The 22,029-nt window shown below is 40.5% G+C and overlaps 1 protein-coding gene across 4 annotated transcripts in view; it reads right to left on the bottom strand.

Annotated features, from left to right (window-relative positions):
* Positions 1-22,029, bottom strand: part of LOC116180612 (sex peptide receptor-like) — a 561,029-nt gene that overhangs the window by 73,053 nt on the left and 465,947 nt on the right. For 3 of the 4 annotated variants that reach the window (XM_031500693.1, XM_031500692.1, XM_031500695.1), the window contains exon 4: positions 3,547-3,583. The exons of the other annotated variant lie outside the window; for it this stretch is intronic. The gene's annotated coding sequence lies outside the window, so the exon portion shown is untranslated. The remainder of the gene's footprint in view (positions 1-3,546; positions 3,584-22,029) is intronic. 4 annotated transcript variants of the gene reach the window in all.

Genomic DNA, 22,029 nt, shown 5'->3' with positions numbered 1-22,029 from the left:
GGGTGTCTGGGGGGTATTACGAGCACTCGATTAATGTTTGCCAAAGTCTGCCACACTATTGCTAGAGACAACAGAGAAAAAGTATCGAGAACTAGTTGGCTGGCCCCGGTACCATATCGGACTGCCTACTCCCAAAAACCGTAGTGAAAATTTTCAAGGCCGGGCAGTAGGAAAGCAGCACCAGGGGGGTCTGGGGGATATGGAATGGCCCCCCAATACCTTCGATTAGAGAAGAAAATATCGAGTACTAGTTTACTGGGGGTATTTCTGAGGGGTATTCAAAACCCCCCAGACCCCCTTTACTATATTTCACTTTCTACTCTCAAAAACCATAATGAAAGTTTGCAAGATCGAACTCTCTTGTGGGAAACAATACCGCGGGGTCTGGGGGGTCCGGAGGTATACGAATACTCGGTTAGTGTTTGCAACATATCTCCATGAGGGTGGTAGAGATAATAGAGAAGGAAAGATCGAGCACTAGTTTGCTGGGGGTATTGCCCCCATACCCCCGAAACCCTCCGTAACTACGTTTGTCTACTCTCAAAAGCGTCAGTATCGATTCCTAGTTTCCTAGGGGGCATATCATAGTCCTCCCTCCGTAACTACGTTTGTCTACTCTCAAAAGCGTCAGTATCGATTCCTAGTTTCCTAGGGGGCATATCATAGTCCTCGGAGGAGGTAGGGGTCCGCGTACCGTGTCAAATCTTAGTTCGATAGAGGTTGAATTGAATGACAAAAAAAGGAGTGCTCTTCAAAATCGGGCGATTTACGTAAACCTTTAGGTCGATCATGATCAATCTGTATGTGCGTGTAGAGGTGCCCCCCACCGTTACTGTACTGCTTTCGATCCTTTACAGCTAGGGAATGCAACCCCGCAGCAAAATCTCAATCCCGGTATTTGCGGGATCCTTAGATGTTAATCCCGCGGGACGCCCGGTATTTGCGGAATCCCGCAAAATTTTAAATAAATTGGCAATTAAGCAATTTTGTGCAGTTAACTTCTGTATTAAAATAAATCGCTAATTATCACAATATTCAACAAAAAAGTACCTTCAGCCTAACTTAGAACTCCAAAAAACCTCACCTGTAAAGCACAAAAAGGCGAACTTCTAAAGTGCCTCAAAAATCATAGTACATTTTTAACAAAAAAGTTTAAGAATTATATAAAAAATAATTTCTCCGTTATGCGTTTCATTAACAAAGCAAACAGAGTCGTTCCCTTGGTCGACAAATTCCTCAGTCCCGCAAATCCCGCGGGATCCCGCTCCATTTATGTGCGGGATTAATCCCGCAAAAATGCTGCGGGATCCCGGTATTTCGGGATCCCCCGATCCCGGTATTGCATTCCCTAGTCTCAGATCGACCGCGGGAAAAAACATTTTCTTATAGAATGTGGCCTGTAGAATCCATAATTTCAAACAGTTCCAATATTGGGCTACTAGTTCAAAAGTTACAGCCCTTTGAATTTTTTTCGAAATTGGTTTCTAGTCTATAACTTTTGATTGAGAAGTCTGATCGAAAAAGTACGAATTGATTTGGATTCTACGCACCCAAATTAATCAGAAAAAGTGTTTTTCCGAGAAATTTTGGTGTAGTCGATTTTTTGGTAAAAAAGGAAGGTTTATACACTGCCTTTTTTTGAGTCCCGAAAAAAAAATTGTCTCAGATCGACCCGGAAAAAAAATTTTCTTATAGAATGTGGCCTGTAGAATCCATAATTTCAAACAGTTCCAAGATTGAGCTACTAGTTCAAAAGTTACAGCCCTTTGAATTTATTTTCGAAATTGGTTTCTACTCGCAGTCTATAACCTTTAATTGGGAAGTCCGATCGAAAAAGTACGAATTGATTAGGATTCTACGCACCCAAATTAATAAGAAAAAATGTTTTCCCGAGAAATTTTGGTGTAGTCGATTTTTGGTAAAAAAGGAAGGTTATAGACTGCCTTTTTTTTGAGCCGCAAAAAAAAGTTGTCTCAGATCGACCCGGAAAAAAATTTTCTTATAGAATGTGGCCTGTAGAATCCATAATTTCAAACAGTTCCAAGATTGGGCTACTAGTTCAAAAGTTACAGCCCTTTGAATTTTTTTTCGAAATTGGTTTCTAGTCTATAACTTTTGATTGAGAAGTCTGATCGAAAAAGTACGAATTGATTTGGATTCTACACACCCAAATTAATAAGAAAAAGTGTTTTCCCGAGAAATTTTGGTGTAGTCGATTTTTGGTAAAAAAGGAAGGTTATACACTGCCTTTTTTTGAGCCCCGAAAAAAGAAATTGTCTCAGATCGACCCGGAAAAAAATTTTCTTATAGAATGTGGCCTGTAGAATCCATAATTTCAAACAGTTCCAAGATTGGGCTACTAGTTCAAAGGTTACAGCCCTTTGAATTTTCTTTCGAAATTGGTTTCTAGTCTATAACTTTTGATTGAGAAGTCTGATCGAAAAAGTACGAATTGTATTGGATTCTACGCACCAAAATTAATAAGAAAAAGTGTTTTCCCGAGAAATTTTGGTGCAGTCGATTTTTGGTAAAAAAGGAAGGTTATACACTGCTTTTTTTTGAGCCCCGAAGAAAAAATTGTCTCAGATTGACCCGGAAAAAAATTTTCTTATAGAATGTGGCCTGTAGAATCCATAATTTCAAACAGTTCCAAGATTGGGCTACTAGTTCAAAAATTACAATTACAGCTTACAGGTTACAAGTATCGTGCTAACTATTAATAATTAGCACTCGGACTATTTCTCCTAAAAGGTGAATGTTAAGAGGATGCCTTTCGGATTCTGAAACGCGCCCTTGATTTTTCGAGGGTGTTTAATTTCATGCATAGAAAACCCCGCGTGTCGCAAGAACATTTGAGTAACTCGAAAAATGAGCGCGAGAGAGTAAATCAAGCTCGGATGACACAGTGAGGCTATTAAGAAAGCGTCTTCCATTTTATCAAGTGAAATCCAGCGCGAGTCGTGCCATCCGAGCGCGTAATTTTCCTTTGAAAGTTCCTGCGACGTTGATAAAAAGGGGACTGAAAAGGATTACGGTGTTTGTACTGTCGGGCATCAAGTTTTTGGCGCCGCTCCTCGTAAACAAGCAACCTTTTCGTTATGAGGCCGTTTCCTATTCTAATCTAATACGAATAGAAGGGACTCGAAAAAAACGAATCCGCGGCCGAAATGGAACTACCCCCGCCAAACGGAAAGTACTTGTTTACGCTTTCGCCAATTTGCGGGAATCAAAAGGCCGAGAAAACCCAAAATGCGTAGTTTATTTTGCGAAAGTAATTTCTTGTAAACTCTGGCGTTTTGTTTTCCGCTTAGAACGCGAGGATTAAATTTAACGGAACGGAAAGAAGGCGATGTTTTCCATTTAAGTAAGCTTACGAGTAAGTGGATTATGATGTCACAGATGAGGCGCTCAAATTTATTGCGACCCTGTCCCGGGAAATTTGAAATTTTACTTTAATCGCCAGATAATGTTAATTGTGCCAGTAAGTCAAAGTCTTATTCGAAAGGCATTAGCAAGAAAATTTTAATAAAATATTTGATGACTCACCAGTTCGACAGCTCCATTTGAATCGGCATAAATGAATCTGCAACAAAATGCGAAATTAATTTTGAACAATTTGGGACCTTTCAAGATCAGAATTTCATATATTCTGATAGGCTAAATCTCTACAGGTTTCCCTTGGAGCCTTTTGAAAACCACCTTTTGTAACTCCTCAATGCTCAAAAAAAGGAAAAATTAGTAATGTTAAAGGTACGGACTGTAATGGTCCTCTCACTAAAGTACTTAGAGACCAGACGTTCAAAGGAAAAAGAAGTTTAAAGGATTCTTCAAAAGCCCTTAAATGCACAAAAATGGTCTTAAAACTTGTAAAGGTATTAAAGGCTGATATTCACAAAAGGTCGGTTACAGGTTTTACAAGTTAGTAATAGGCTTCATAGACTATTACAGATCCCTGCAAAGAAAACGTTTGGTGAGTCATGGAAGCTCATAAAAACAAAAACTATTAAAGTTCCATATGTTTTTTAAGACTAATTAAAACTTTAAAGACTAAAAAAACAATTGAAAGGTTCTCAAAAGAACCTTTGTAGCAAAGGGGCAAAAGTCAGAGAAAAATAGAATAGAGTTCTAACACTTAATGTTTTTCAAGAAGAATGTGTTACTGAGGGGGGGGGGGGTTGAGGTATGGAATATCCCCAGGAGAGAGATGATCTTCAGCAAACAGGAGAGCTTGATAGTCCCTTAAATGCACTTTGATACCCTTAAAATTTTAAAGGCTTTCCAAGGTTCGAGCGTTAATTAACTTAAAAATTATTAAAGTCCCTTCAAGAACCTTAAAGGTTCTTAAAACCTGTTATATGCTCGAAAAGCAGCTGGGAATCTGGAGAGAAAGCATCTTGAGGCCCATTTGTCTCTAAATTATCATGAGAGTAAAGAGGAGGGCTTGATAGTCCCTTAAATGAACTTTGATACCCTTAAAACTTGCAAAGGGTTTTAAAGGCTTTTCAAGGTTCAGGAAAAATTATTAAAGGCCCTCAAGAACCTTAAAACCTGGTATGTGCTCGAAAGGCAGCTGGGAATCTGGAGAGAAAACATCTTGAGGCCCATTTGTCTCTAAATTATCATGAGAGTGCTAACACTAAATGATTTTCAAGAAGAATGTGTTACTGGGAGGGGGGGGGGTCCGTGAGGTAAATATCCCCAGCAAAGAGAGGATCCTCAGCAAAACGGAGGGCTTGATAGTCCCTTAAATGCACTTTGATACCCTTAAAACTTGCAAAGGGTCTTAAAGGCTTTTCAAGGTTCGGGCGTTAATTAACTTAAAAATTATTAAAGGCTCTTCGAGAATCGTAAAGGTTCTTAAACTTGTTATATGCTCGAAAGGCAGCTGGGAATCTGGAGAGAAAGCATCTTGAGGATCATTTGTCTTTAAATTATCATGAGAGTGCTAACACTAAATGATTTTTAAGAAGAATGTGTTACTGGTGGGGAGGGCCGTGAGGTAAATATCCCCAGCAGAGAGAGGATCCTCAGCAAAACGGAGGGCTTGATAGTCCCTTAAATGCACTTTGATACCCTTAAAACTTGCCAAGGGTCTTAAAGGCTTTTCAAGGTTCGGGCGTTAATTAACTTAAAAATTATTAAAGGCTCTTCGAGAATCTTAAAACCTGGTATGTGCTCGAAAGGCAGCTGGGAATCTGGAGAGAAAGCATCTTGAGGTCCGTTTGTCTCTAAATTATCATGAGAGTGCTAACACTTAATGTTTTTCAAGAAAAATGTGATACTGGGGGAGGGGGGGGCGTGAGGTATGGAATACCCCCAGCAGAGAGAGCATCCTCAGAAAACGGAGGGCTTGATAGTCCCTTAAATGCACTATGATACCCTTATAACTTGCAAAGGGTCTTAAAGGCTTTTCAAGGTTCGGGCGTTAATTAACTTAAAAATTATTAAAGGCTCTTCGAGAATCGTATATACTCGAAAGGCAGCTGGGAATCTGGAGAGAAAGGATCTTGAGGCCCATTTGTCTCAAAATTATCATGAGAGGGATAACACTTAATGTTTTTCAAGAAGAATGTGTTACTGGGGGAGGGGGGGGGGAAGTCCGTGTGGTAAATATCCCCAGCAGAGAGAGGATCTTCAGCAAAACGGAGGGCTTGATAGTCCCTTAAATGTACTTTGATACCCTTAAAACTTGCAAAGGGTCTTAAAGGCTTTTCAAGGTTCGGGCGTTAATTAACTTAAAAATTATTAAAGGCTCTTCGAGAATCGTATATACTCGAAAGGCAGCTGGGAATCTGGAGAGAAAGGATCTTGAGGCCCATTTGTCTCAAAATTATCATGAGAGGGATAACACTTAATGTTTTTCAAGAAGAATGTGTTACTGGGGGAGGGGGGGGGGAAGTCCGTGTGGTAAATATCCCCAGCAGAGAGAGGATCTTCAGCAAAACGGAGGGCTTGATAGTCCCTTAAATGTACTTTGATACCCTTAAAACTTGCAAAGGGTCTTAAAGGCTTTTCAAGGTTCGGGCGTTAATTAACTTAAAAATTATTAAAGGCTCTTCGAGAATCGTAAAGGTTCTTCAAACTTGTTATATGCTCGAAAGGCAGCTGGTAATCTGGAGAAAAAGCATTTTGAGCCCCATTTGTCTCTAAATTACCATGAGAGTTCTAGCACTAAATGTTTTTCAAGAAGAATGTTACGAGAGGACCGGTTTTATGAGTTTTTAAGAGTAGGTAAGTCACCCACTAAGAGCTTTGCGGTTAAAAGCCTTTGAGCGCCCTTGGGGCCTGAGTCTGTAATCGATTTCATGTGTTAAACTGCACTATGAAGTTGACAAGGTCAACGTAATTCCGACTCCGAAACGTTTTAAAAGCCTCGAAGCCACTGTAAGGGTCTTGTAGAAGCTTTGAGCACCTTCAGCTGCCTTTCAGACCTTAAGAACCTTTAAAAACAACATTTTTGGGTGTGACACTTTGTGAATCTTGTGAAGCTCTAGAAACGTTTTAAGGGCGCTCTCAAACCTCTAAACTCTTGAAGACCTTTTAAAAGCATTGGTGGACCGTGGCGCCTTTTAATTGATTATAAGGTTTAACATGCGTCAAAAATCATTTGTAGGCTCTCACAAACCCTTAGCGACCAATGACGGGATCTAGATAGACCCTCAACACGTGTAAAGGGTTTCAAAGGCTCATCAATAATTAAATAACTGTTCTCCTGGTAGCCAAAGATCCTGAGAGAATTAGGAGAATATTCTTCTAATACAGAAGTTTTGGATGGTTCCATCCATGATTATAATGTGCTTCGTTTTGCGGTGCAAGATCGTTCTAGGCGATGCACGACAAATAAAAGATCATAAAAGAAGATTAGAATGTGAATTATTGTGCTTGAAAATTAGAGCCATTAAATTCGAATTTAAAAATCATTACCTACTACAAATAGGCAGTGATTATTTAACACTCGTTACGGCCTAGTATTAGCGATGATGCTTCAAAAAGTTTTAATAATTGCACTCTTCGGCCAGGTGAAGTCTTTCGTAAGACACGCTCAACGACGACCGTGACTCGCTACGACGTGATAAGCGAACGTCTGGAGGACGAATACTTCGATCCCTAGACGTCACCATTTTGAATTACAAGTACAACAGAACCACGGCAGCGTTTAATATAACGGCCCTTCTTAACCGTGGAATATCGGATCGTGATTTGGTGAGTGTTTGCGCACCAAATTTCCTCACTGAGAAACTGTTAGAAAAGGACAGCTGTCAGATTGCAATCACCGCAAATTGGTATATGGCAGTAAGGTACAGGCTTAAAATGAGATGTATTAAATTTTAGATGCTTCAAGAATCTTTAATTTGCACTTGGAGGCTTTAAGCGTCTTAAGGAAAGTGACCATAAGGCTAACCTTTTACAGTTCTTCTGTCCATCCATAAGTTCTTCAACAGTCCTAAAGGAGAGTGTCTCTCCTTCGAACGTTCGTCGTTCATCCTAGACACTTCTATCGCCCGTCTATTAAGTGAACTTCGTACATCCTTTACCACTTCATGACTTCCTCTTCATGTCCCTTCCTTCTCTACAGGTTTCTCACACCTTGACGACTCCTCACCTTCATACTTTCTTCACGATACTCTGAAATTTTTTATATCTTGTTCTTAATTTAATATCACCCTGAAACCTCTCCCGCAGTGCTATCGCGACCTGCTAACACTTCTGTTCTTGTCACACTCCCTCACTCAATATTCACGCTTGATTTATTCTTCTTTCCCGCCGTCTTTTCTTCTCGCACTTCTAACTTCTCGAATGCTTGTCCCATTCACGTCTCCTCACTCCTTAATCCAACCTGTTTTGTTTGAAAGTTTTTGATTTATTTACACCTCCTCTGCGCTTCTGCGTCTCTGGGATTCTGTGCCTCCGCGTTTTCGTGTATGCCCCACTTCGTTAACATTTCTTCTATCACGCTCAACTCACAAGTCACAAAGGTCAAGGGGGCGTGGCATTCGCTAAAAATTAATCACTGTCAATCTCCATGCGTGTGCAGAGTACACCCCCATCACGATTGTAATGTGTTTTTTACCGAGGTCGTTCTAGGCGATGAACGACAAATAAAAGAATGTAACCGATTGTCCTTGCAAATTAGAGCTATTAAATTCGAATTTAAAAATCATTACCGCGGGTAGGCGAGGACTATTTAACACTCGTCACGGCAGGTGGTCGCCTAGTATTAGCGATGCTGCTCCGCATAGTTTCAATTCTTCCACTCTTCGTCCAGGCGAAATCCTTTGTAAGACACACTCAACGACGGAACAAGGACCACGACTCTTTAACTTTTTCAGCAACTCGACTACCAGGTGATACACGAACGTATGGAACTCGAATATTTCGATCCCTCACTAGTAGACCTCGCCATTTTGAATTACAAGTACAACAGAACCACGGCAACGTTTAATGCAACATGCACTTTGAAACGTAAAATTTCGGAACATGATTTGGTGAGAGTTTGCGCCCCAACTTTCCTTACGATCGCTTTTAGGGCATGTTGAAGGGCTATAAATTGTTGAGCAACCGATATCGTCTGGACATCCTGCAATTTAACGCCACATTAAGGGATGCCATGAGAATGCGGTACTTTGACGTAATTGGAATGTGTCGCGATCACATAAAACCGTCGCTAACGTGGCCAGTCCAAGTGGGAGTAAGTTTGTAAAATCTTTGTCCGATGGTATCTAAATATCGATGAAGGTCAGATATCAATTCAAGAATTGGTTACCAGAAAGTAGCCTTTTCCCGCCCGGAATTCCGGAAGGCAGGTGGAAGATCTCCTTGCAGCTTTTAGAAAAGGACAGATGTAAAATTGTAGGCGCCGTAAATTGGTATATGGCTGTGAGGTACAGACTTAGAATGGAAGATTGACATGTATTACCTACTATATTTCATATTAAAGCACCCACTTCCGAGTTCCCTTTTAATTCTATTCCTACACCTTTGAAGATTGTGAAACGAACGCACTGAACACCCTCAACTCGCCGGTGCGGATGTACTTGCACTAGATCTCGTTTCTCTTTTTCAGTGCTGGGCGCTTGTCTTCCGCCGGGCGAGTGTTTATAATTTCGAAGACTTGTGCGCAGATTTCGGTCGTTCGGTGGCAGTTTCACTGGTACGCGGCTTACGCTCCATCTAAAAGTCAATCGAAAGCTTTCAAAGACTGTTGACGACCTTTTAAAACCTAAACCTTTGGAGGACGATGGAGCCTTTCAATGGGTTACAAGTTTCACTAGGCTTTAAAAGTTTGGAGTCTCACAAAAACCATAGGCGACTAACCCTTAAACTTAGATAAATACCCTAAACAGTTTTAGAGGGTTTTAGCTTAGGGTTTATATGTTATGTTCTCCTGGTAACCAAAGAATTTTCACTGAAATGTGCTCTGTTTCTTGCCTGCTTGCTTCATGTACGACTTTTTCACAATTTAGAAGGAAGTGTTTCTAAGATTCTGTTTTGACACATGCTTACCGACTTTTCTATTTCCAAAAACCACTTTTGAGTCACAACGGCTAAGAGACGTCGCATTCGGGTCTTTTGAAACCCATCTTCGGTGTTAAAAATTGATCACTATCAATCTACATGTGTGTTCAGAGTATACGCCCATCGCGATTGTAATCTTTTAGGCCCCTACTACGCGAAATCGTTCCAGGAGACATAAAAAGATTATAAAAAAAGATTACAATGACAATGATTCCGCTTGCAAATTATAGCGATTACATTCGAATTAAAAAATCATTACTAACATGAGCAAGGACTATTTAATACTCGTTACGGCAGGTGGTTGCGTAGTATTAGCGATGTTGTTTCGAACAGTTTTAATAATTGCACTCTTTCTCCAGGGGAAATCCTTTGTAAGAGGCACTCAACGACTGCACAATGACTACGACTCTATCTTTTGCAGCGATTTGGCTTCGACATCATAAGCGAACGTATGGAGGTCGAATATTTCGATTCCTCATATGCGGACCTCACCGTTTTAAATTACAAGTACAACAGAACCACCGCAGCGTTTAATCTGACGGTCATTTTTAAACGTGGGATATCGGAACGTGACTTGGTGAGGATTTGCGCGCTGAACTTCTTTACAATATTGCTTTTAGGGCATGTTTAAGGGCTATAAATTTTTGAGTAACCGATATCGCCTGGACATCCTGCAATTTAATTCCACAATAAAGGATAGTATCGGCATGCGTTACTTTGACGTAACAGGATTGTGTCGAATTATATAAAGCCGCCGGTAACGTGGCCAGTCAAAGTGGGAGTAAGTTTCGTCGTTTTTGTCTGATGGTCGCTAAATGTCGATAAAGGTTAGGTATCAATTCAAGGATTGGATACCGACAAGCAGCAATTTCCCACCTGGAATTCCGGAGGGGAGGTGGAAGATATCGTTGCAGCTGTTAGAAAAGGATAGCTGTAAGATTGTAACTGCCATAAATTGGTACATGGCTGTAAAGTATAGACTTCAAATGGAAGATTGAAGTATCTTAATATTTTTATTAAAGATCCTACTTCTGACTTCTCTTTCAATTTTACTCCTAGGCGTCCAAAGATTTTGAAAGGCGTTCTAGATGCTTTCAGAATCTAAGAGTCTTTAAGTGCATGCCACCTCCGAGTGGTGACTCCTTTCCTTAGGGCAGGAGCTGGCAAAGTCCAAGGTATAAACGTCAACTGAAAGATAACAGAGGACTTAGCAGGCACTTGGAGGTTCCGTGCGACTCAGAAGAGGCTCCACCTACCATCAGGAAGCTGGTTAAGTTGATTGAGTACTGCCGAAATGGTGGGTTCCCTCTTTTGGTGACCCGAACTCGAGGGGCGGCCACCTCCTGAAGTACGTGCAAATAAGTGTTTTGAATATTTTAAATCACGCCACCTTCGTCACAGCGCGGAGGCAGGAGACCATCGATCTGACGTCCTACTGCGGGCCCTGTAGGCTTTGAAATCCCCGATCCACTGACTGGGACTGCATCGCGGCGAAAGTGTCAAAGCGGTTGAATGGACTTTTCTATCGGAAAGCATTAGTAAGCGACGCTGTCACACCTTTGTGGAACTTCCGACCTTGAAAAGTTTCGTAAGGACATTCGCAGGCTCTTTAATATGGTCATGCGATATAAGCTGCTTGCGGAGTGGGAAGATCGCAAGGTCGCTCAGTACAAAATATTTGAAGATCTAAACGCGAATCATGGAGGACCTTCTGTGGTAACATGGAGTGTCTTCCTGAAGAACTCGGTAAGATCCTTTTAAAAGACCCAGGGCAAAAATGGGGTTGTATAGAAATTCAGTTATTTGTGCATCGTAAAGTATAGTTTTCTTGAAGTTACACCGTTTTGTACGGACAATTCGTTGTGGAGCAAAATTTTGCTTTTCTTTAGTTAACGTAAACTGAATTATTGATTCTTATTGGGTAATAATTACGATTTTGGTATACGATTTACCCTCGTGTCAGACATTAGACATTGCTACCGGAATATTTGTGCCTTGTCCCTCTTGAATGTTTGTTTCTATCTGTTACAGATAGGGCAGAAAAGTGCCCTTCTGAGCTCAAAAGGTCATTATAACCAGATTTCAAAGGTATATACTACATGCACTTCTATTTCATAATCAATAATATTTACAATGCCCTGCTCATAAAACCATAGAAACTAAAAGTTTTAAGTGATCCCGTTAAGGCAACCGGTTAAAGAAAAAGTCCCACAGAGAAAGTTAAGGAGCCAATGAAGTCTCCACCAGCTTGTAACAAATTTCACAGGCCTCCAAGAGCCCATAAAGGTCTTCTAACAGGTTGGAAGGTTGGAAACGGATTTATCTAAGGGTGAATGCGACGCAAAGAGATGCCGAATACTAATATCGGATAGTCTTAAAACACTCTACGAGATTGAAGGGCTTGTAAGAGCACGAAAGCCTTATAAATACTTTTAGAGTGAGACGTGAGGAGAGAACTCAAAAAACATTTAAGAGTACAATCGTTTGTAATAGAATCCACAGGTTTTCAAAAGTTAATAAACGTCTCTAAGGTCCTTTAAGAGGCCTGAAGGGGGTTTCATCTCAAGCAAAATTTGAAGAACTTCAGGAGATCCTAAGGAATTTAATTGTCCCTTAAGAGGCTACAATAATTTAAAACAGATTTAATAAAGGTTTCCAAGAATCCATGTTTTCAAGATTCTTAAAAAACCAAAGAGAGCTGTTTGTCAAGGGGCGAACGAGGCCTAGAAATGGACCTTAAACAAATTTAGAAGAACCTTCAAGAGTTTCGATGACATTTAAAGAGATTTGAAAACCTTCCAATTGACTTCACCAATTTCTAAGAGGTTCGAAGGGTCTTTTAATGGGGTAAGATTCTTTATGAACAAGAAAGACATGAATGGGATTTGAAAATGTAAGTATACAAAGGTGTACGTATGCAACGGTGTAAAATGTAAGTATGGTGTAAGTATGCAACGGTGTAAGTATGCAACAGTGTAAGTATACGAAGGTGTAAGTATACGAAGGTGTAAGTATACGAAGGTGTACGTATGTAACGGTGTAAATATGCAACGGGTGTATGCAAAGTGTAATGCAACGGTGTAAGTATGCAACAGTGTAAGTATGCAACGGTGTAAGTATGCAACAGTGTAAGTATGCAACGGTGTAAGCATATGAAGGTGTACGTATGTAACGGTGTAAATATGCAATGGTGTAAGTATGCAACGGTGTAAGTATGCAACAGTGTAAGTATGCGCAGGTGTAAGTATACGAAGGTGTAAGTATACGAAGGTGTAAGTATAGGAAGGTGTAAGTATACGAAGGTCTAAGTATGCGAAGTTGTAAGTATGCAAAGGTGTAAGTAGAGTCTAGGTATTCGTCCACTGAGGGGGGAGGGATTCCGTACCCTCCAGACGTCCCGGTATGCATTCTCTCCTAAAAGATTACAGTTTTCAGCAAGAGGCCATCGAACATACCACCTAGGGTTCTGGTGACATGGACCACTCCACAGCATGCAAAGGTGTAAATACAAGAAGACATACTGGGGGTATTCCCCGCCCCCAAAACTCCCCGGTAATCAATTTTCCCCGAAAACCGTCTAGCTCACCAATTTCATTACAGTTTTCGGCAATGGAACTTACCGCCGGAGGGCCTGGCGCATACGTAATCACCCCCTCCCTCCCGCCTCAGTATACTAAGGTCTTACTATAATTGAAACAAAGATTGAATCTTTCCAGAAATGTGTCCTTAGGAGGTTATCCTTTCCTCCCCAGATTCACCGGTGGAAAGTTCGATGGCGTCTTGCCGGCGAAGGAGTATCACTTTTTGTTTTGAAAAGAGTCAACGACTTTTTAAGAGCAAAGTCAGGCTGCAGAGCCTTTAAAACCAACTATTAGAACTTGTAAGTGGACTCCGATGGTTTTTAAAGGCTTTCGACAACCTTCTTACCGCTCTTAGTGCCTTGAAAACCTGCAGGTGCCTACAAGAAGTGTGTCAAGGAAAGAATAATACGTAAAGGGAGCCTTTAAGAAGGAATTTTAGGATCTTTAAGATCCATATAAAAGTTTTCTGAGAGATTCCAATTGATCCTTTAAAAGCATTCATTAGTTTCTGAAGGATTTCAGAAGATTTCCAGGGTCTCAAAAGTGTTTGAGAGCCTTTAAAAGCACTTAATTTGCTTTGAAGGTGCTTGACAGATTTGTCATGAGCATTTACGAGTCCTTAAAAACCACTAAAATCTTAAGATGCTTTTGAGAGTTGCAAGAGCTCCAAATGCTTCAGAAAGCCTCATAGATTCTCAAAATTTCTTTCAGAAACCATCCGAAGTTATTGAGCTTCACTTTTTGTTTGGTAACCGGGCTCTTAAAAGCTGCATGCAGTCTCGAAGAGCCTCTACGGCCTTCTTGTAAGAGCTAAAGAGCCCGCTATGCGAAATTAGCTGCATAGTACGAGTCTAATAATGAAAACTGTGTCTGATGGTAAGGACCGAAACAAACCTGACCGACAATTCTAAAACGTGGCTCTTGAATGCACGAAGAATAGGTTTATCGAATAATAAGACACTAGAAAATGTTGCAGAAGTGATGGGTGGATCCACTGTATTTACACGTATTTTGATAGAGATTATCGACTCTGTCAATTACTCTACAGTGCGTTGAGAGGCCGGTCAGTTTAACGTAGTTGAAAACTATAACTGAAAGACTGGTAATCCTGATGCAACCCTTCGCTGGAACGAAAAAAATGATTTAAAGTAAATCGCCGAGAAATTTGCCTCGAAACTAATGTTTGTCTCTTTTCTCAAACTTTTGTACACTAAGTTCAATTAAATTTGCACGAAAAGAAAGGCCGGGACGGGGAGAGACAAGGCGAGCTCCTGCGGCGATGTGGGGAGCCCGCGAAGACTATGTGGAGTAAATGTGTTACGGAGACTTATTGACTTTCGGTTTCCCTTGACGGGTAGATTTCATTAAGATGTATATCGTGTACTCTGTGTAAACTTTGACGACCTTGGATGAGCGATACTGAATGATGGATTTCTGGCACTCGCTTTCTGATGGTACACAACAGCAGCGTTTACATCGGCAGCGGATTAACGGCGAAGCGCAAATTGTAACATTTATTTTCACGGGATTGCTTGTACGGATTAATACCGCGGGCTTGTTACACAGCGGTCGGTATCTTCAATTAACTTATACGGACGTTTTCGCAATAGAACGCGCTGTGGTTGTAAATAACGATCCCCATTACTCTATCGACCCGAGTATTATCAGCGGATTTAGTCCGAAAACCAAGACGAAGCTAAGACATGTAATTGACCCCCTCTCAATAAAGTCACGCATTTAAATCTAATAGTCGGAGGTGACAAAATTAAAACAAAACGAATTTCCGCCGAAAGTGTTTGGATGTAAATTAGCTCATACTCAATCATAAACCGGAAATTAAACCACCGACGGCTTTTTGTATAAAGGGTCCATAAGCCCCCCATTATCCCCCCTATCAATGCACAATTGAGAGAAAAATGAAAAAATAACAGCAAAAGGTTGGTTGTAGTAAAGTGATACCCGTAATGTACACAATCCACGTATATTAATATCACTAACAGCTCACCCCTTCGGCGTAACGCTCATTAATTAACTAATTAACGCAATTACTCGCCTGCGCCAGTAGGTAGACGTGAAAAAAAATTCGAGCAATGAAACAAGTATTTTCATGCAAACTGAAATACGATATCTGATATTCTTAACCCCGAGCGCAGACCAAATTTAAAGGGAACATATTTGGGATGAAAACAAATGAGAGTAAAATGCGCTTCTTGCGGTGAACCACAACATGCTCATAGATGATCCGTATAGGTTTGTTAGATCAAAATAGATATCTTTAATCGAGCCGTCCCCTTCACGCCCTCCATCACCTTCCTCGCCTACTTCGAGCATCTTCCGTACTTTCTTCACACTTCCCTCTTTACAGCTAAATTGTCTGCGCACTTTCTCTAAGACTTCTTTTCCTCTGCTTCAAGACCAAGACGTCCGATTCCAATCTTCTCCACTTTACGGTCTCCCTCAGGACTCCTTTAAGTGTTCCTCGCCCCTCAATTACGCTTCCACGCCTCCTTGTGCAATGACTCCTCTACTCCTTCACAGCCTTCTTCACGCTTCCTTTGAGTCTGGAGACCGCATTTCCGAAACACTCGTGGAAAATGATTCAAACAAACCCTTTCTGCGCTCCTCGTCAGAGGGGGTCGGCCCTCAAAAAAGGTCCGGTAACGCAGTGGGCTCCTCGAAAGAGGGGATGGTTTCAACGCAGAGCCTTATTCAGGGTGGCCTTTGAGGTGGACATAACTGAGCCTCAGTCGAGGTACATTATGGCTACAATGAATGCAGTTCGGGATCGAGGCCCTCTCCGCGGCTAACAGGGTTCCGCTAGACTCCGCAAGGTGCCATTGTGACCGAATGCGAGGACCAAGCTGAGGCCCTGGAATGGAGCATCTTTGAACGCTCAGAGGCACCTCCCTAGGGTAACCAAGATGATGGTTGTTATACGGATGACACGACCACGATAGTACAGCGCCTCTAGAGGCAAAATCCTGCTTTTAGGAGGAGCCTATAGAAAACGTTATTAATCAGGGAGGAGCCTGGTAGCGTAGGGGCCTCAATCCCTCGTTATCGACCTTGCAGGGTGGTCGGGATTACTACTGGAGACCTCAAAGATCGAGAAGGATATTGACGAGCTGGGTTCTTGGTTTGTATCACTATGAGTGGCAATTCAAAGCTTTAATGCGATTTAAATTTTTGCGAATTCTGTATCAGGAGAATATAATGCACGAGGAGGTCTTTCTGTTCCTAATACACCTGGCATATGTTTGCAGACTATTGTAAAATTTTTCTGGTTACCAGGAGTACATGATGAGCGGAGAGGTCCTTTTCTATCACATTGAGAATTATTTATTTCGAATTAAACTTTTTCCAATTCTGTATCAGCAGGTTATAATACACGAGGAAGTCATTCTGGTCATAATACACCTGTTTGTTGACAAGTAAATTTTTTCTAATTACCAGGAGTACAAAATGAGCGAAGAGGTTTTTTTCTATCACTATGAGAATTATATCAAAGCTTTATTTCGAATTAAACTTTTTCCAATTCTGTATCAGGAAGTTATAATAAACGAGGAAGTCTTTCTGTCCCCATCGTGGTGTTTATTGACAAACTTTTGTAAAATATTTCTGGAAACCAGGAGAACATGATGAACAAAGAGGTCTTTTTCTGTATCAGGAGAATATAATGCACGAGGAGGTCTTTCTGTTCCTAATACACCTAGTATTTGTAGACAAACTTATGTAAATTTTTTCTTGCTACTAGGAGAACATAATGGACCAAGAGGTGTTTTTCTATCACTATGAGAAGTATGTTAACGCTTTATCTTGCCAATTCAGGAAAATATAATGCAAGAGGAGGTCATTCTGTTCGTATTACACGAGGTGTTTGTTGACAAACTTATATAAAATATTTGTGGCACCAGGAGAACATAATGAACGAAGAGGCCTTTTTCTATCGCTATGCGAAGTGTTGCAAAGCTTTTTTCGATTTGAATGTTTGCCAATTTTATATCACGAGGAAGTCTTTCGGTTCCTAATACACCTGATATTTGTAGATAATCTTATGTAAAATTTATCTTGCTACTAGGAGAACATAATGGACGAAGAGGTGTTTTTCTATCACTATGAGTAGGTAGTATTTCAAAACTTTATTTCGATTTGAATTTCTTCCATTTCTGTATCAGGAGAGTATAATACACGAAGAGGTCCTATTCTTTATTGAGAAGACCGGGCTCTGAACTCTAATTGCAAAAGAATTGGGGTTGGCACAACTGGCTCTTGGTGTGCATAAGTGCCGCCTGATTGGGCTTCCCTCGGAATAGAATAGAAACTGTTGTATCAGGAGAGTATAGTGAATATAAAACAAAGGTTTTTCTATACACAACAAGGAGTTCACGAATTTTCTCTGACTTAGGAGCCCTTCCTCTAAGCGCAACAGAAACCACTTCCACCAATTTGTCTTTGTTTAAACACTGTGTCAGGAGAATATAAATTGCGAAAAGGTTTTCCGGCTCCTAATTAATGAAGCATCTTTGAGTGAAGTGTAAACTTTCTTTATCTACTAGGAGAACATAATCAATTAGAAAGTCTTTTTCGAAGCTTTCCAACTCACCAACACCGTATCTTCGCTTTCCGAGGCTAATGTATCAGAACTGTCAAACCCTAGCAAGCTTTAAAGTTTCGGTTCCTACGTTTTGATCTGGAACTTCTAACATTATGATCTCTTGATATCGGATTTGTTGCACCAGGAGAACAGAGATGTAGAAAGTTGCAAAACTTATTTACAGAAAACGTCCTGATCCCCTAATAAGGGTGTGTCTAATTAGATTAGGATCGCAGAATGAAAAGGAGCTGCAAAGTTTGTGGTAGGATGCATTCGGTCCAATTTTTTTTCCAATCAGGATTACAGAACTACAAAAACTCGTAAAACATATTCTAATCTCATGAATTCATGATAGAATTTTTTTACCAAACAGGATCATAAATGTTCAGAAAATTGAGAAGAATGTGGGCTTTCCTGAGAAACGTTTCGGTTGCAGAATTTTTAATATCAGGACCGCAAAAAAACAGGAAGCTGTAACATTGTTACTGAGATCGCACAAATGCAGGTAGCTGTAAAATTTCAGGCTTTTTCGATTTCCTGATACAAACCTCTCGCATCAGAACTCTTTTTGTGGCGCAGAAAGCTGTAAGACTTATGATCCGACAATTCTCATACAGTCTGTTCTCCTAGTAAAGATTTTTCTCTGCAGAATTGTTATAGCAGGGTTACAGAAATGCAAAACGCTATAAATATTGTGTTGTTCTCCTAATACCTATTTCCTTTATCAAAATTGTTATACCACGACCACAGAATCGCATGTTGACTTCTTGAAATACATGCGTTCTTTAAATTCTGGTACCAGGATCACAGAAACGCAGATAGTTGTATAACTTATGTATAAACAAAGTCTTAAGTATTCTGATCTCCAGATCAAGCATTCTCTATCAGAATAGCAATATCAGAAAAAAAAAACGGAAAGCTGTAAAATTTATTCCATACTCACTCAAAAACAATCACGAGGGTGGATTTAGGAGATAAAGTGGCACCGGAAGGTTTGGGGGGTATGGAATTCTTTGTGGTCTCTTTGCTCCTAATACAACGTGCCAATCTACCTGAAAAATATTTTCTAGTTATCAGGAGTACCATTTATCCATAAATTTCGATTCACTTCCAATAAATTTATACGTTCCTTATTTTTCTCTTTCTAATATTAAGCTTGAGTTTCGTTTAAATTTTGTATCAGGAGGTAATAAGTGATTTTGGTCTACCAGGTTAACGTACCTACTTTAAGAAGTTTCTTAATTAATTTGTTTAGTATCAGGAGAATATAAGTGCCAGGAAGTGTTCCAGCTTCTAACTCTGCGGCTACCAAAAAAACATTTAAACGTTATTTAGTTCAAATTGTATGCTCAGCTGAGGTTTTGAACCGCTTTCGGGATTTCGGGAATTAAATTTTCGTGGTAATAAATTTAATGCGTTCGGTGGTCGTCCGGGGATAAACACACATTGAGAATCAGCCTCGAAGGCCCGTACTTTGACCGGTGCGAGTGAGTCTTTGAGAACGGGTAACAATAACAGATTTTTTTGGAACCCGAGGCGTAGTTAAATACACCCCTTTAGCCCTTAAAATAAAAGCAGCGGAGAACGCTTTAATCCGACTCGTCTTCAGATGAAGTATTTACTTTTGTTACGAAAAATAACCAGACGTAAACTCTGCTCTCGGAGATTTCGCAGCTTTATTGCATTACGTTTTTTCATCCCCAATCCTCCCACTGACAGCTGAACGGTTTTGCGCGAGCAATCGGATTTGTACAGACGCACTTTGTACGACGAAGTTGTTTGCCGCTTTAAAGTGGAACGTCATCGTTTAATATTGAAATAAGCTCTCCCGAGATTGCCCACATTTCGCCTCTGACAACAAAAAGATGGGATATCTCCCTGACAGGTTTTCATACATCATTCACACGTGATTAAGTATACCGGATTGTGAAATATTGGAAAGGAGCGCGGAAATCTGGAATGGGCATTTCATGAGCGAGTTGACATAATAAAAAGAGAGAAAAAGTCGTCCCAATTTTCCAAAGGATAATTTCTCGCGCGTCACCCGGCCGCTTATTTCTACAAATTCGCAGTGGTTATTCTGGGTCGACGAAAACCGGCCTGTCACGCACCCATCAGTGTCATACGATTAAACGTGAAGAGAGTACGAAGTGGAGATATCGAAATGGGATGTGGCACGCTTGATAGAGATAATTGTCGAAATTGAATTGTCGGTTCGAGACAGAAACCGTTTTTAAAGGCGATGTCAGAAAAAAAAAGTTACGATCACGCCAATACAATTAGACGCCTTATCGCCCCAGTTATAAGGATCGCTTTTATGCTATAAACGATTTATCACTTTAACTTCGCCGCTTCCTTTGGAGTGGCAATCAAAGTTTATCGGGAACGCTTCTGCACTATCCGTATTCATTAGCAGTTTCAGATAGTCTCGAATGGGAGACGTCAATTGCGTTATCATCGCAATTGCTCGCGACATTGACAGGATCGTAGTTGATTAAACACAAAACTGGCACTTAATGATGATTGACTCTAACGATTTTCCGTAAAAATGGTCTTTAGTCGATAGTCGTGCTTTTCGTTGTGGTAAAGTGTAAGTTGTGAACGTGATTGCAATTGCACAAAGTGCCCCGTAAGGTAAACGATCAGTATCAATATACGTGTATATATAGAGGTTCCCCCCATCAGAATTGTAATATTTTGGTAGCGAAATCGGTCTTGCTTACTGGGTGGCATATTTCAGACTGTGGGTTTATTGCCAAAATAGGTGTCACTACCTACTCGACAAGTTCTTGCAAATTTCGTAATGGGGGCAGTCAACGATCACTACAAAACCACCTAAGTGTTCAGAGGGACTGCTCATCACAATTGTAATATTTTCGGTGATCCTTCTCTACCGTACATGATCGTAAACTTTGCACGTAACACTAACGGAGTCAATGTCAAAGAGGTGAAGTACCCCAGTAATGCATTAAAACGTCTAAGGCTAACCGAGAACCCACTTACCCGAAACGACGAAATCTTTGAGGCCGAAGCTAATGGGTAATCGAAGTCGGTCCCAAGAACTTCCAATTCATAAAATAAAAGTGGGTGCCTAAATTTAGATTTAGCGTTTGCCGACGAGCAATAAAAATACCTGTTCTGCGTAAACCGAATAGCCAAGATTAAGGCTCAACCAATCATCAAGCCCCTCGGTCTGATGGTAAATGCCAAACTACTGATTTCTGTGGTAAAAGAGATGTCCGCCTCATACATAAAGATTGCAGGATTATTCATGTGCACTCAAAAATGGCGACCAATGTTCCACGGAGACAGTGATCACTGTCAATCTACGTGATCGTGTAGAGGAACCGGTCACCACGGCTGTAACATGTATTTTTGTTGTCAATGATCATTGCCAATGTACATGTGTATACAGTGGATGCGCCCATCACGACTGCATAATTTTTGTAACTGATCAAACCCGATACTATCACGTTATTATCGGGAATTGCATTTCTGTAATTATCGGTACCTGGCGATTTCTTTTTAAAAGAGAGAAACGAATCGAAATGTCAAAGTTCATCGTCGGCGGCAATTAACATTCCGAGTTCACCTCCAAATTGGATTTATAATTAAAGCAATTCCCACACCTTACAATACGATCATTATTTCCGCGCGACGTGGATTATTATAATTAGCTGAAAACTGTACGTTGTTGTCCCGTAGGAATGATCAATACGTTTTCGGTATCGAAATCGGAATTTATACACACAGACACGCACCGTTGCGGTTTGGATGACAAATGGCGAATCTATTCCCTCGTTTTTCCAACGTTCGAAATTCGTGGAGAGCGGAACGGAATTTAAATAAATAACTTAAATTTCCATAAATGACTTTTCCTTGTCGGTGTGGATTTATAAGGGTGTTGCCTTTTCCGACAGTTTGTTATCACAGGATGTCTAAAGTGAAATATTCCTCCTGTCACGATAAATTTTTTATTATTTTACTGGTCGTCATTTTTAAGAGGACCGTATTTCAGTCAACATTTATAAATTACCCAAATCAGAGACCATCAGTACCGCAGTTGGGCCTCAATGCGTCAATCGGAAAATTTAGAAGTCTAACGAAACAACCCCATTATTTGATAATAACTAATCAACACCGAAACGTTGGCAGCTTCAAGATCAAAGTCAACTTCATCCCTCAATAGTGGATTGCGACTGATGAAACAATAACTGGCAAGAAAGCGTCGGTGTAATAAAAAAAAAGGCCACCAGTTTCACGTTTCTTTACGAGAAAGGCACTATTATAAAGTCCATTCAATATTTAACGCTACCTTCTAACGTCGTTTCGGTGCAG

This window comes from Photinus pyralis, unplaced genomic scaffold (assembly GCF_008802855.1).
Source record: "Photinus pyralis isolate 1611_PpyrPB1 unplaced genomic scaffold, Ppyr1.3 Ppyr1.4_LG9, whole genome shotgun sequence".
NCBI classification, from domain to species: domain Eukaryota; kingdom Metazoa; phylum Arthropoda; class Insecta; order Coleoptera; family Lampyridae; genus Photinus; species Photinus pyralis.
The sequence above is the reverse complement of the archived record's forward strand: the minus strand, read 5'-3'. Positions and strand labels throughout refer to the sequence as shown.